This window comes from Antechinus flavipes, chromosome 4 (genome assembly GCF_016432865.1).
Source record: "Antechinus flavipes isolate AdamAnt ecotype Samford, QLD, Australia chromosome 4, AdamAnt_v2, whole genome shotgun sequence".
Taxonomy (NCBI): Eukaryota; Metazoa; Chordata; class Mammalia; order Dasyuromorphia; family Dasyuridae; genus Antechinus; species Antechinus flavipes.
The window spans coordinates 172,953,079-172,969,700 of record NC_067401.1 but is presented as its reverse complement, the minus strand read 5'-3'; the positions used below and the strand labels follow the sequence as shown (position 1 = coordinate 172,969,700).

The 16,622-nt window shown below is 35.2% G+C and overlaps 1 protein-coding gene and 1 long non-coding RNA gene across 4 annotated transcripts in view; one reads left to right on the top strand and one right to left on the bottom strand.

Moving 5' to 3' along the window:
• SEPTIN9 (septin 9) overlaps nucleotides 1-16,622 on the top strand; it is a 324,173-nt gene that overhangs the window by 88,788 nt on the left and 218,763 nt on the right. The gene's annotated exons all lie outside the window — the stretch shown is intronic.
• Nucleotides 1-16,622, bottom strand: part of LOC127560707 (uncharacterized) — a 32,709-nt gene that overhangs the window by 7,295 nt on the left and 8,792 nt on the right. The window contains exons 2-3 of one of the 2 annotated variants that reach the window (XR_007953392.1): nucleotides 16,505-16,606; nucleotides 2,673-2,688 (exon numbers count right to left, since the gene is read on the bottom strand). This is a non-coding gene — a long non-coding RNA (uncharacterized LOC127560707). Of the gene's footprint in view, nucleotides 1-2,672; nucleotides 2,689-16,504; nucleotides 16,607-16,622 lie in introns of those variants that run through there. The other variant, XR_007953391.1, reaches the window with a different exon arrangement.

Below are 16,622 nucleotides of genomic sequence, written 5' to 3'. Positions count from 1 at the left end.
TCTTCCTCTTTTCCAAACTTTTTTCTTTCTTCTAAAGCCACTACTGTCCTTTTAGTCACTTAAATGTGCACATTGTTATTTGACCATTTACCAAATCTCATCATTTTTATTTCTACACCTCTTGTGTGATCTTCTTTTCACTCATTCAACCACTACAATGGTTCAGTCCTTCATTATATCTTGCCTAGGCTATTACGAAATCTTTCTATTTTGTCATTCTGTCTGCAATCTGTACTTCAAAGCATCTTCTAAACAATTATTGAACTGATTTTTTGAAAGTCCAAATCTGACCTTGTCACTCTTGTGTTCTATAAACTTTAGTAGCTCCCTATTACCTTAGGGATCATATAAAAACTCCTCTACTTAGCATTTAAGGACATTTAAAACTTGGCCCCTAACTTATATTTTCAACTTTATTGCACATTTTCCTCCTCCCCCCACCATATGCACTGCTGACTGGCTAACGTGGCCTTCTTCTGTACAGCATCCTTAAAGTCCCTATTCTCTTCATGGCATTTTCTTCACAGCTCAGTTCTCAATTACTAAGACTAACCCTCTCTTGCATCCATAGCTGCTTCTGTTGTTTGTTTTCAGGGTCACACGTCATGAAAACTTGAGTGTCTATCTTTCTGTATTTGTGTCAGCCTACAATGTATGTTTCTGCTTCTTTATTAATATCTCGTGCTCAATTTAACTGTCTTTACCTGCTTCATGGGTGTTTCCCTATGGGTGAATAGCTGTACTCCTGGATGTCATGGCTAATAGATGAGGGACAAGAGGAGTCTCTTACCCTGTCTCTCCCTAAAAAAAGTGAAGAACTAAATTCTCTTATTGCCAGCTCTTTCTCCCACTGACTAGAACTACTACCTGAGCTTAGCACCTTGAAGTCCTTGCAGAGTGTGATCAATTTTTCACCATTCAAAGATTTTCTCTTTTCTCAATCAGAAAGAGATATTCATGTTTATAAAGGGATAATAGAGTATTAACATCTTATTAACATATCATCATTTATAATAGCATCCTGTGAAATTTCTGGAGATTTGGAGACCAAATCCATGGATTTGAAAGATAAAATATGAGGCTTGGTTCCATATCAGGTAATCCTACTACAAGCACTCATTTGACATGTTAATGCATGTTGAAACTCTTTGAACCAAAGGAAACAGGATGATAATTAGGAAATTTGGGAGAAAGGATTAATCATGTGTGAGGAAAATTTTTCTTTGAAATCATATCTTATGTTACCTTTTCTGAGTGAGGTAGATGGTGTAATAGTGTTTGGAAAGGTAGTAAGCCTACACATTAGTTAAATGTCATAGATAACCAAAGAATGGTTTTTAAGAAAGCTTGAAAAAATGTTGGAACCTATAAAAAGACATGGGAAATTGTAAATTGTTCTCTGATCTCCTGAAAGTATCACAAAAAAAGATTATAATCTCAAGACTGAAAGAGGTACAAGTTACTGTTTTCTATGAAAGTTATTCCTGGTTGATACATTATCAATTAATAAGCATTTATTAAATGCCTACTGTCTTTTAGGTATTGAGCTAAGTGCTAGCTTACACATTTGTAAGCACACAAAGACAAAAACTGTCCTTTGCAATTCAAGGTGCTGGAACAAAGTGTACGTGCAGAAAAATAATTATAAAATATATTTGATCAATTTTGATAAAGGCTTAACTAGGCCAAAGAGGGATGGTTAAAATCCTGAAGAAGTTTTAGCTGAAAATTTAATCTCTGTAGGTTCCATATCCTAGTAACTCTAAAATAATTTCAATTGTGTCACTTCTAACTTGGCACATTGTATTCCTATAACAGAGAGTGTTGATGGAAATAAATTTTATTTTATTTTAATTAATTTACTCTATTATAGCTTTCTATTTACAAAACATATGCATGGGTAGTTTTTCAACATTGACCCTTGTAAAATCTTCTGTTCCAACGTTTCCTCTCTTTCTTCCCACTCCCTCCCATAGATGGCAGGTAGTCCAATACATGTTAAATATGTTAAAGAATATGTTAAATACAATATATGTATACATATTTATACAATTATCTTGCTGCTCAGGAAAGAAAACCTGAGAAGGAAAACAAAAATGCAAGCAAATAATAATAGAAAGAGTGGAAATGCTATGTTTGTGGTCCACATTCATTTCCCATAGTTCTTATTCTGGATGCAGCTGATTCTCTTCATTACTGAACAATTGTTACTGGTTTGGATCATCTCATTGTTGAAGAGAGCCACATCCATCAGAATTGATTATCATATAGTATTGTTGTTGAAGTGTATAATGATCTCCTGGTTCTGCTCATTTCACTCAGCATCATTTCATGTAAGTCTCTCCAGGCCTCTCTGAAATCATCCTGCTGGTCATTCCTTACAGAATAATAAAATTCCATAACATTCATATACCACAATTTATTCAGCCATTCTCCAATTGATGGGCATCCATTCATTTTCCAATTTCTTTTCTTTTTTTTTTTAATAACTTTTTTATTGATAGAACCCATGCCAGGGTAATTTTTTACAGCATTATCCCTTGCATTCACTTCTGTTCTGATTTTTCCCCTCCCTCCCTTCACCCCCTCCCCCACATGGCAAGCAGTCCTTTACATGTTGAATAGTGTGCAGAACTGAACAGTTTTCTTGTTGCACAGGGAGAATTAAATTCAGAAGGTATAAATAACCTGGGAAGAAAAACAAAAATGCAAGCAGTTTATATTCATTTCCCAGTGTTCTTTCTTTGGGTGTAGCTGCTTCTGTCCATCTTTGATCAATTGAAACTGAATTAGCTCTCTTTATTGAAGAGATCCACTTCCATCAGAATACATCCTCAAACAGTATCATTGTTGAGGTATATAATGATCTCCTGGTTCTGCTCATTTCACTTAGTGTCAGTTCATGTAAGTCTCACCAGTCCTCTCTGGTCATTCCTTATAGAACAATAATATTCCATAACGTTCATATACCACAATTTACTCAACCGTTCTCCAATTGATGGGCATCCATTCATTTTCCAGCTTCTAGCCACTACAAACAGGGCTGCCACAAACATTTTGGCACATACAGGTCCCTTTCCCTTGTTTTGTATCTCCTTGGGGTATAAGCCCAGTAGAAACACTGCTGGATCAAGGGGTATGCACAGTTTGATAACTTTTTGAGCATAGTTCCAAATTGCTCTCCAAAATGGCTGGATGTGTTCACAATTCTACCAACAATGTTATCAGTGTCCTTGTTTTCCCACATCCCCTCCAACAGTCCACATTATCTTTCCCTGTCAGTCTAGCCAATCTGACAGGTGTGTAGTAGTATCTCAGAGTTGTCCTAATTTGCATTTCTCTGATTAATAATGATTTGGAGCATATTTTCATATGTCGATAAATAGTTTCAATTTCATCTGAGAATTGTCTGTTCATATCCTTTGACCATTTATCAATTGGAGAATGGTTTCATTTCTTATAAATTAGAGTCAATTTTCTATATATTTTGGAAATGAGGCCTTTATCAGAACCTTTGATTGTAAAAAATGTTTTCCCAATTTATTGTTTCCCTTCTTATCTTGTCTGCATTTGTTTTGTTTATACAAAAACTTTTCAATTTGATATAATCAAAATTTTCTATTTTGTGGTCAATAGTGATCTCTAGTTTTTCTTTGGTCATAAATTCCTTCCTCTTCCACAGGTCTGAGAGGTAAACTATCCTATGTGCTTCCAATTTATTTATAATCTCATTCTTTATGCCTAGCTCATGAACCCATTTTGACCTAATCTTGGTGTACGGTGTTAAGTGTGGGTCAATGCCTAGTTTCTGCCATACTAATTTCCAATTTTCCCAGCAATTTTTGTCAAATAATGCATTCTTATCCCAGAAACTGGGATCTTTGGGTTTGTCAGACACTAGGTTATTAAAGTTATTGGCTGTTTTGTCCTTTGAAGCTAACCTATTCCATTGATCAACTAGTCTATTTCTTAGCCAATACCAGATGGTTTTAGTAACTGCTGCTTTATAATATAATTTTAGATCTGGAACAGCTAGGCCACCTTCATTTGATTTTTTTTTCATTAATTCCCTTGAAATTCTTGACCTTTTGTTTTTCCATATGAACTTTGTTGTTATTTTTTCTAGTTCATCAAAGTAGTTTTTTGGGAGTTTGATTGGTATAGCGCTAAATAAATAAATTTAGGTAGTATTGTCATCTTTATTATATTTGCTCGCCCAATCCAAGAGCATTTAATATTTTTCCAGTTGGTAGATCAGACTTAATGTGTGTGGAAAGTGTTTTGTAGTTTTGCTCATAAAGTTTCTGATTTTCCCTTGGCAGATAGATTCCTTTTTTCTTTTTTTCATTTTAATATTTTATTTTATTTTATTTAATAATAACTTTATATTGACAGAATCCATGCCAGGGTAATTTTTTTACATTATCCCTTGCACTCATTTATGTTCCGATTTTTCCCCTCCCTCCCTCCACCCCCTCCCCTAGATGGCAAGAAGTCCTATATATGTTAGATATGTTACAGTATATCCTAGATACAATATATGTTTGCAGAACTGAACAGTTCTCTTGTTGCACAGGGAGAATTGGATTCAGAAGGTAAAAATAACCCGGGAAGAAAAACAAAAATTCAGATAGTTCACATTCGTTTCCCAGTGTTCTTTCTTTGGGTGTAGCTGCTTCTGTCCATCATTTATTAATTGAAATTGAGTTAGGTCTTTTTGTCAAAGAAATCCACTTCCATCAGAATACATCCTCATACAATATCATTGTTGAAATGTATAATGATCTCCTGGTTCTGCTCATTTCACTTTGCCTCAGTTCATGTAAGTCTCGCCAGTCCTCTCTGTATTCATCCTGCTGGTCATTTCTTACAGAACAATAATATTCCATAACATTCATATACCACAATTTACCCAGCCATTCTCCAATTGATGGGCATCCATTCATTTTCCAGTTTCTAGCCACTACAAACAGGGCTGCTACAAACATTTTGGCACATACAGGTCCCTTTCCCTTCTTTAGTATTTCTTTGGGATATAAGCCCAATAGAAACACTGCTGGATCAAAGGGTATGCACAATTTGATAACTTTTTGGGCATAATTCCAGATTGCTCTCCAGAATGATTGGATTCGTTCACAACTCTACCAACAATGCATCAATGTCCCAGTTTTCCCGCATCCCCTCCAACATTCATCATTATTTTTTCCTGTCATCTTAGCCAATCTGACAGGTGTGTAGTGGTATCTCAGAATTGTCTTAATTTGCATTTCTCTGATCAATAATGATTTGGAACACTCTTTCATATGAGTGGTAATAGTTTCAATTTCATCATCTAAAAATTGTCTGTTCATATCCTTTGACCATTTATCAATTGGAGAATGGCTTGATTTCTTATAAATTTGAGTCAGTTCTCTATATATTTTGGAAATGAGGCCTTTATCAGAACCTTTAACTGTGAAGATGTTGCTTCCCTTCTAATCTTGTTTGCATTAGTTTTGTTTGTACAAACGCCTTTTAATTTGATGTAATCAAAATTTTCTATTTTGTGATCAGTAATGGTCTCTAGTTCATCTTTGGTCACAAATTTCTTTCTCATCCACAAGTCTGAGAGATAAACTATCCTATGTTCCTCTAATTTTTTTATAATCTCTTTATGCCTAGGTCATGGACCCATTTTGAGCTTATCTTGGTATATGGTGTTAAATGTGGGTCCATGCCTAGTTGTCAGATAGATTCCTAAATATTTTATACAATCAGTAGTTATTTTAAATGGAATTTCTTTTTGTAACTCTAACTGTTGGATTTTGTTAGTGATATATAAGAATGCTGATGACTTATGTGGGTTTATTTTGTATGCTGCAACTTTGCTGAAGGTGTAGATTGTTTCTAATAACTTTTTAGTAGAGTCTCTGGGGTTCTCTAAGTATACCATCATATCATCAGCAAAGAGTGATAATTTGGTTTCCTCATTGCCTATTCTTATTCCTTTAATCTCTTTCTCAACTCTTATTGCCAAAGCTAGCATTTCTAATACAATATTAAATAGTAACGGTGATAGTGGGCAACCTTGTTTCACTCCTGATCTTATTGGGAATGGTTGCAGTTTGTCCCCATTACATATGATGCTTACTGCTGGTTTTAAATAGATGCTACTGACTATTTTAAGGAAAAGTCCATTTATTCCTATACTCTCAAGAGTTTTTAATAGGAATGGATGTTGGATTGTTTCAAATGCTTTTTCTGCATCTATTGAGATGATCATATGGTTTTTGTTAATTTGATTATTAATATGGCCGATTATACTGATAGTTTTCCTAATATTGAACCAGCCTTGCATTCCTGGTATAAATCCTACTTGATCGTGGTGTATTATCCTGGGGATGATTTTCTGGAGTCTTTTTGCTAATATCTTATTTAAGATTTTAGCATCAATATTCATTAGGGAGATTGGTCTATAATTTTCTTTGTCTGTTTTCAACCTATCTGGTTTAGGTATCAGTACCATGTCTGTGTCATAAAAGGAATTTGGTAGGACTCCTTCATTCTCTATTTTTTCAAATAGTTTATAAAGCATTGGGGCTAATTGTTCTTTGAATGTTTGGTAGAATTCACATGTAAATCCATCTGGTCCCGGGGATTTTTTTTTTAGGGAGTTGATTAATAGCTTGTTCTATTTCTTTTTCTGAAATGGGACTATTTAAGCAATTTACTTCCTCCTCTGATAATCTGGGAAGCCTATATTTTTGGAGGTAGTCATCCATTTCGTTTAGGTTATCAAATTTATTGGCATAAAGTTGGGCAAAGTAAACCCTTATTATTTCTTTAATTTCCTCTTCATCAGTGGAAAGTTCTCCTTTTTCATTTTTAAGACTGCTAATTTGATTTCCCTCTCTCCTTTTTCTAATCAGATTTGCCAAAGGTTTATCGATTTTATTGGTTTTTTCATAAAAACCAATTCTTAGTTTTATTTATTAGTTCAATAGTTTTTTTAATTTTCTGTATTATTAATTTCTCCTTTTAATTTTAGAATTTCAAGTTTAGTAATTGATTGGGGGTTTTTAATTTGGTCTTTTTCTTACTTTTTAAGTTGCAGGCCCAATTCATTGATCTTCTCTTTTTCTATTTTATTCAAGTAAGCCTCTAAGGATATAAAATTTCCCCTTATTACTGCTTTGGCTGCATCCCATAAATTTTGATATGATGTCTCATCATTGTCATTATCTTGAGTGAAATTATTAATTGTGTCTATAATTTGCTGTTTCACCCAATCATTCTTTAAGATGAGATTATTTAGTTTCCAATTACTTTTTGGTCTATTTACACCTAACTTTTTGCTGAATGTAGTTTTTATTGCATTGTGATCTGAAAAAAAAGCATTTACTATTTCTGCCTTCCTGCATTTAATTTTGAGGTCTTTATGTCCTAATATATGGTCAATTTTTGTGTAGGTTCCATGAACTGCTAAGAAGAAAGTATACTCCTTTCTGTCACCATTCAGTTTTCTCCAGAGATCTATCATACCTAACTTTTCTAATATTCTATTTACCTCTTTAATTTCTTTCTTATTTGTTTTGTGATTTGATTTATCTAAATCTGAGAGTGCAAGATTGAGATCTCCCACTATTATAGTTTTGCTATCTATTTCTTCTCGCAACTCTCTTAACTTCTCTTTAAGGAAGTTAGATGCTATACCACTTGGTGCATATATGTTTAATATTGATATTGCTTCATTGTCTATAGTACCCTTAAGCAAGATATAGTTTCCTTCCTGATCTCTTTTAATTAGATCAATCTTTGCTTTTGCTTGATCTGAGATAAGGATGGCTACCCCTGCTTTTTTGACTTCACCTGAAGCATAATAGATTCTGCTCCAGCCTTTTACCTTTACTCTGTATCTCCCTGTTTTAAATGTGTTTCCTGTAAACAACAGATTGTAAGGTTCTGACTTTTGATCCAGTCTGCTATCCGCCTCCTCTTTATGGGAGAGTTCATCCCATTCACCTTTACGGTTAAAATAACCAATTCTGTATTTCCTGCCATCCTAATATCCCCAGATTATACTTTTCTTTTTCTTGCCCTCCTTCCCTTCTTCCCTAGTATTAAACTTATTGGTCCCACTAATGTCACGCAGCTCTCCCTCTTTAGTGTCCCTCTCTCCTCCCTTTGAATCCCTTCCCCTTTCTTTTACCCTTTCCTTATTACTTTTTTTCCTTCTCCCTTTTCCTCTCCCACTTTTTAATGAAGTGAGAGAAGAATCTCTGTAAAACAAATGTCAATTGTTTCTTCTTTGAGCCAACTTTGATGAGAGTAGGATTCACACAATGTTCCTCCCCCTCTCTAAGTTCCCTCATATATGATAGGTTTCCTTTGCCTCATTGTTGCATGTAGTTTCCCTCTTTTTATCTCCCCTCTTCCCTTTTTCTGACACTATCCCCTTTCCATTTCTACTTCCCTTTTTTATATCGGTAAAATCAAATTATGTATATCCACAACAGAAATACAGTTCTCAAGAGTTCCTTTTACCTTTTTCTACTTCTTTTGATTCCTGTTATTGGAGATAAAATTTTTTGTTTAAATCTAATTTTTTCCTTAGAAACAGATGGAATTCCTCTATTTCATTAAATGTCCATCTTCTTCCATGGAAAAAAAATACTCAACTTAGCTGGGTAGTTTATTCTTGGCTACATTCCAAGTTCTTTTGCTTTTCAGAATATCTGATTCCAGGCCCTTCGATCCTTTAATGTTGAGGTAGCCAGATCTTGAGTGACCCTTATTGTGGCATCTCAGTATTTGAACTGTTTTTTCCTGGCTGCTTGTAAAATCTTTTCTTTAGTCTGAAAATTCTGAAGTTTGGCCATAATATTCCTCGGAGTCTTTATTTTAGAGTCTTTTTCAGAAGGTGTTTGATGAATTCTTTCAACACCTATTTTCCCTTCCGGTTCTATTACTTCTGGGCAGTTCTCTTTGATGATTTCCTGTAAAATAGTATCTAGGCTCTTTTTTTCAATCATAATTTTCTGGTAGTCCAATGATCCTCAGGTTATCTCTCCTAGATCTATTTTCCAGGTCTGTTGTTTTTCCAAGTAAATATTTGATATTTTTTTTCCAATCTTTCATTTTTTTTGGTTTTGCTTGACTGATTCTTGATGTCTCAATGAATCAGTCATTTCTAGTTGTTCAGTTCTGATTTTTTTGTGAGTTATTTTCTTCATTAGCTTTTTTTTAACTTCTTTTTGTATATGTCCAATTGAGTTGTTTTGTTCTATGGAATTTTTTTCCATTTCACTAATTTTTTTTTTTTTTTTAGTGAGTTATTTTCTTTTTCCAATTCACAAATTCTGTTTCCCTGCACTTCTTGGGAGTTTTTTTACCTTTTCCAATTCACATTTCAGGAAGTTGTTTTCTTTTTCCACTTTATCAAATTTTTCTTTTAGTGAGTTATGTGCCTTTGCTGTACTCTCTTGCATAGCTTCTCTTTCCTTTCCCCATTTCTCTTCCAGCTCTCTTTTAAGGTTTTTAATAGTCTCTTCTAGGAGAGCCTTTTGTATTGGAGACCAACAATTGTCTGGAGACTGTCTGCTATTAGTCTCTTCAGGGTTGAAAAGCTGTTCTCTTTCTGTGTAGAAACTATCAATCGTTCTTTTGATTATTTTTTACTCATTTTGTTAAAACCTTTAAGGTCTGCCTTCAGAGCCAGGAGGTTACCAGCTTCCTCTGCAGAGCAGTGAAAGGTATATGGATGGGTAGCTGTCCTGCCAGCCGGCTACAAAAAGCAGCGAGGTACTGGAGTGCTCTGGGAAAGAGTTCCCCACCCGAAAATAACTCAGGCCTGCAGGGCTGAGCTGGGAAAATGCCCTTCAAAGAACCCTGGCTGTGTGAGATAATGAGTGCCCTGGGGCTAGATGCTGAGCAGTGAAAGTTTCACTTCCCAAGCCAAAGCCTGCCCTGGGGCTGTGAGTATTAGCAGTTGAACAGTGAATGGATTTGCAGGGACGGGAAGTGTCTGCCGGGGAAGCACAGTCATCTGGGGAGGTTCTATTGCCCCAGGCTGTGCCCCCCACTCTGCCGATTAGAAGCTGCCCAGGCTGTGCCCCCCTGCCGTGCAGATTAGTAACTGCCCCGCAAAAGCCCCGAACTGTAGGATGTGGCCGCAGTCACTTCCTGGTTTGAGGGGTTACAGCCAGATCTCATTAGGTTCTGGCATTTTTTAGAGGACCCTCTGTTTTAGGCTTTAATTTCTCTGCCAGTTTACTGCTTTGTAATCAAGGCAGAGCAGTTAGCCTATAGCAGAGCGGTCCCTTTAACTTCTCTAGCCACAGAGATCACTCCTGCCCCTGGTCTGCTCAGGACGCTAGCCTCCTGCTGCCTGTGCTAGTCTGTTCCTGGCCCCTCAGCACAAACCTTACCTGGCAATCTTCTAGATTGACTTGGGCTGGTAAATTGTAGTGCTTCTAATCTTCATGAATTTAAGCAGTGAAGAGTTATTTTTTTTTTAATTTTATTTTATTTAATAATAACTTTGTATTGACAGAATCCATGCCAGGATAATTTTTACGCGACATTATCCCTTGCAATCACTTATGTTTCGTTTTTTCCCCTCCCTCCCTCCTCCCCCCCCCCCCAAGAGGGCAAGCAGTCCTATATATGTTAAATATGTTGCAGTATATCCTAGATACAATACATATTTGCAGAACCGAACAGTTCTCCCGCTGCACAGGGAGAATTGGATTCAGAAGGTAAAAATAACTCGGGAAGAAAATCAAAAATGCAAATAGTTCACATTCATTTCCCAGTATTCCTTCTTTGGGTGTAGCTGTTTCTGTCGATCATTTCTCCAATGAAACTCAATTAAGTCTCTTTGTCAGAGAAATCCACTTCCATCAGAATACATCCTCATACAATATCGTTGTCGAAGTGTATAATGATCTCCTGGTTCTGCTCATCTCACTTAGCATCAGTCCATGTAGGTCTCTCCAAGCCTCTCTGTATTCATCCTGCTGGTCATTCCTTACAGAGCAATAATATTCCATAACATTCATATACCACAATTTACCCAGCCATTCTCCAATTGATGGGCATCCATTCATTTTCCAGTTTCTAGCCACTACAAACAGGGCTGCTACAAACATTTTGGCACATACAGGTCCCCTTCCCTTTTTTAGTATCTCTTTGGGGTATAAGCCCAATAGAAACACTGCTGGATCAAAGGGTATGCACAGTTTGGTAACTTTTTGGGCATAATTCCAGATCGTTCTCCAGAATGGCTGGATTCGTTCACAATTCCACCAACAATGCATCAGTGTCCCCGTTTTCCCGCATCCCCTCCAACATTCATCATTATTTTGTCCTGTCATCTTAGCCAATCTGACAGGTGTGTAGTGATATCTCAGAGTTGTCTTAATTTGCATTTCTCTGATCAATAGTGATTTGGAACACTCTTTCATGTGAGTGGTAATAGTTTCAATTTCTTCATCTGAAAATTGTCTGGTCATATCCTTTGACCATTTATCAATTGGAGAATGGCTTGATTTTTTATAAATTTGAGTCAGTTCTCTATATATTTTGGAAATGAGGCCTTTATCAGAACCTTTAATTGTAAAGATGTTTTCCCAGTTTGTTACTTCCCTACTAATCTTGTTTGCATTCGTTCTGTTTGTACAAAGGCTTTTTAATTTGATATAATCAAAATTTTCTATTTTGTGATCGGTAATGGTCTCTAGTTCATCTTTGGTCACAAATTTCTTTCTCCTCCACAAGTCTGAGAGATAAACTATCCTATGTTCCTCTAATTTATTTATAATCTCGTTCTTTATGTCTAGGTCATGGACCCATTTTGATCTTATCTTGGTATGTGGTGTTAAGTGTGGGTCCTTGCCTAATTTCTGCCATACTAATTTCCAGTTATCCCAGCAGTTTTTATCAAATAATGAAATCTTATCCCAAAATTTAGAATCTTTGGGTTTGTCAAACACTAGATTGCTATAGTTGACTATTCTGTCTTGTGAACCTAACCTTTTCCACTGATCAACTAATCTATTTCTTAGCCAATACCAAATGGTTTTGGTGACTGCTGCTTTATAATATAATTTTAGATCAGGTACAGCTAGACCACCTTCATTTGATTTTTTTTTCATTAATTCCCTTGAGATTCTCGACTTTTTATTGTTCCATATGAATTTTGTTGTTATTTTTTCTAAATCATTAAAATATTTTCTTGGAAGTCTGATTGGTATAGCACTAAATAAATAGATTAGTTTAGGGAGTATTGTCATCTTTATTATGTTCGCTCGGCCGATCCAAGAGCACTTAATATTTTTCCAATTATTTAAGTCTGACTTTATTTGTGTGAAAAGTTTTTTGTAATTTTGCTCATATAATTCCTGACTTTCCTTTGGTAGGTAGATTCCCAAATATTTTATGCTATCAACAGTTATTTTGAATGGAATTTCTCTTTGTATCTCTTGCTCTTGGATTTTGTTGGTGGTGTATAAGAATGCTGAGGATTTATGGGGATTTATTTTGTATCCTGCTACTTTGCTAAAATTATGAATTATTTCTAATAGCTTTTTAGTAGAATCTCGGGGGTTTTCTAGGTATACCATCATATCATCTGCAAAGAGTGATAGTTTGGTTTCCTCTTTGCCTACTCTAATTCCTTTAATCTCTTTCTCGACTCTTATTGCAGAGGCCAGTGTAGTGAAGAGTTATTTTTGAGGCTGAATTAAATAGTTGGTTATGAGGGGAATGAGAGGAGCTTAGAGAGTCGTGTGTGCCTGCTCCGCCATCTTGGCTCCATCCCCGGAAGTCCCATTTTCCTGTTTCTAGCCACTACAAATAGGGCTGCCACAAACATTTTTGCACAGATAGATTCCTTTTCCATCTTTAAGATCTCTTTGGGATATAAGCCCAGTAGTAACACTGATGGGCATGCACAGTTTGATAACTTTTTTGAGCATAGTTCCAAATTGCTCTCCAGAATGGTTGGATCCATTCACAATTCCACCAACAACATATCAGTGTCCCAGTTTTCCCATATCCCCTTCAACATTTGTCATTACCTTTTCCTGTCATCTTAGCCAATCTGAGAGATGTGTAGGGGTATCTCAGAGTTGTCTTAATTTGCATTTCTCTGATTAATGATTTGGAGCATCTTTTCATATGACTAGAAATAGTTTCAAGTTCTTCATCTGAAAATTATCTGTTCATATACTTTGACCATTTATCAGTTGGAGAATGGCTTGATTTCTTATACATTTGAGCCAATTCTCTATATATTTTGGAAATGAGGCCTTTATCAGAACCTTTGACTGTAAAAATGTTTTCCCAGTTTATTGCTTGATGGAAATAAAGTTTAGAAGAATGAAGAGAAAATAGTAAATGTTCCTTTCTTGAGAGCAATATGTTTATTCTGTAGTTTTTTCCCTTTCATGTTCTAATAAATGTAGACTTTCATAGCTTAGTAGCTTGTCTTTGTCCATTAAATGCTGAAGTTGGGATTAATTGGGAGATCATGGATACTGTGTTTTAAAATACTAAACTTGTGTTTCCTTCAGTTTATTTCATCTTTCTCCCTCTTTCCCATATTTTGAAAGTTCCTACCCTACCACTATTTGATGAATGTTTCCTTTGGGTTCTTTTCCTTTCTTCTTTTAACAATCTACCTCTATTTGATGCCCTACTCAGCCCTTCTTTTTCACAGGATGCAATTTTAGAGCTAGAGGGAATTTAAGAGATTACTGACTCCAACTCTCTAATTTTCAAAAGAAACTTCAGTCTCCTGACTGAAGTTTAATAGGGTTGTAACTTAACTTGTCCAAGTTCATACAGGTAGCAAATAGCAGAGTTAGGATTCATGCCTAGATTTCTGATGTTAAATCAATGCTACTTCCACTCTACTGTGCCACATTTATAGAACAATAAATCACAGAACTATAACATCTAATCATTGTAATTGCCTTATCTAGCTCATTTAGGCCTAGGGAACAATATTATAGCCCCCAAGATCCACTTCATTTTCTCTTCGTTCTCAGAAAATTTATTTTCCATGAAAAGTTCTCCAGCTAAAATTACAACCAATCTGAGCCCCCATTTAGGAAAATTCCCAATATCTAGGCAGAGATCAGGTTCTTTGTTTAACCTTAAATTTTACATTTATTTTTAGTTAGTTCCTAATCTTTTAATTGAATAATAAAACAGCAGATTATATTAGCATGTCTGTGGTAGCTAAGGCATTGAGAGGGTAAATTGGAGAAAAAATTGACCCTTTAATTTGGGTCTCCTTTTCTAAGATTTTTATAGAATGAATGACTATCCTCAATATTTCCCTTCTCTCTTATAACTCAGTTTTGCTTTTAAAAGACATACTAGAAGTGCTGTATTTACTACTCCAATCTCACAAATTCAGATGCTCAGAATATTTTCTTCCTGGTTCTGAAATAGCTTCTTTCTTTTACATAGATTGTAGAGGTCAAAATATGTACATGATTTAGATATAAAAGATGAAACTGTAATCTAATTAGAAGAGCAAGGAATAATCTATGTATCAGATCTATGAGAAGAGGAAAAAATCCATGACCAAATAAGAGAGAGCCTTACAAAATACAAAATAGATAATTTTGATTATATTAAATTAAAAAAAACTTCTGTATAAACAAAACTATCCAAGATTAGAGGGAAATTAGAAAGCTGGGAAACAATCTTTATAGCAAGTGTCTCTGATAAAGGACTCATTTTTTAAGCTTTTTGTTTTCAAAATATATGCACGTATAGATAGTGCTTTATCCACTGGTACCTGTAGGTCTTCTGTCATAACCTATGTGATAATAGGTTAATATTTTACTATCTCCCATAACGTATTGTGTTTCATATGGGCATTCATAGATATTTCTCTAACTTAATTAAATGATTAAAATAGATGCTTGTTAGGATTCCTTCTAGTTCTCAACTTCTGTATCTACTTTCATAGGGTACAACCATTGAACTTATTAGTGTACAGACATGGCCTCTGATGAATTTGCTACTTAAATAGGGGATATCATGGTTATAGAACTTGAATTCACTGGGTAAGACATAAGTTTAGAGCTAGATGGGACTTCAGAATTCCGTTAAAGCCTTCAGAGTCCTGATTTCAAATAAGTTAGATTAGGCCTTTAGATGAAGAAATCACGAAGATGGCCTTTTTGCTTCTTTAAAGGAAAACTCTATTATTGTTTCTACTTACAAAGTCCCAAATTGTACCCAGTTGTTTAAAAGAATTTCTGGAACCTGAACAGGGACCAGGGTGGAGTAAAGAGAATTCAAATACTGGTAAACAATAAATCAATAAAACATCTGATTAGTCTGCCTCAGGAGTTGCTGGATTCCCTCAAGTTGAAACTTTTCAGGCAGAGACTTTATTCATTGAGTACAATGTAGAAAGGATTTCTGTTCAGTTCCAAGTTGGACTGAAACTGAGGACTCTTTCACCTCTAAAATCCTGTGATCTCATGATAGCAGAGTTAGAGTAGGAAAGTTAATAGCACTACACCATGTGAAAGATAATTTTATTAGATAAAGATGATCTTTAGCTATTTCAATTGAAGAGAGAAAAAAGAAGGAATAGGATAAACAATGGGCAGCATTTGAGATACAAGGAATAAATTCCAGAAAGTAGTTGGGCTTAACTCTTTGGGTGGTTTTCTGAGAGAAACAATGCTATAGGTTTTACTTCTTTGTTTGTTTCTTTTTGGATTTCTAAGGCTGGTAAGATCTATATAAAATGGCTGAAGTTAATCTGATTTGTAGTGCATGCAAATGTAAAGACTAGATGAACTTCAGAATTCAGACTGGTATAGTACTAGGAAGGATGGTTCACTCCTGCCTTTAAAAAAAAATTTGGATGGTTCCCATAAGAGATCATTACAATAAAGTTTAGCTTAAAAAGTCTAGCTTTCATGGAAATAAGATGTTATTAATGCATAATAGAAATACTTTAAATTCAGCTGGGAAAATTATGTACCAGGTTTCCTTATTCAAACTTGGTGTATTTCTATGTTGCCAAGAATGGTGTGGTAGGAATAACACTTATTTTATATAGGCTGGAGTAGTTTCTTTTTAAGAAAGTAAGGAAGCCATACTTGGGACTAGGTTAATCTGTAAATTTTATTTGTAGGGCTAGCCTAGCCTATATGAAAGCTTTGGTGAATTCCCAGTGCTCTCTGGGGTCACTGCCCATTGTGCAAAGTTTTATTTGAATCTAAATAAGAATTGCATTGTTTTTAGTCTTATAATCAATAAATTTGTTTTTATTTCATTTTATGGTCCATTAGTATTTCATTATATCCTAATCCCAAATTTAAATTACTGGATTGGCCTGAGTTAGGCCTGGTATAGAAAAGGCGGGTTTTATAAAAGCAGAGAAAAATAATGCTGCATTTAACAGTTGGATGGCCTGAATAGATGAAATCTGATATATTGAAATGATGTCATGTTATTGGGTGAAGTTTTTAAAAACAACATTTCATACCTGTACTTTGAATACTGAAGAAGTAAAGGTATCATTGATGATGTAGTTAGGGTTCCACTTTTAGGTCCACTTGGCCCCATGCTGAAAGAGAGTCATTTGGGCCTGTGTGAAAACAATC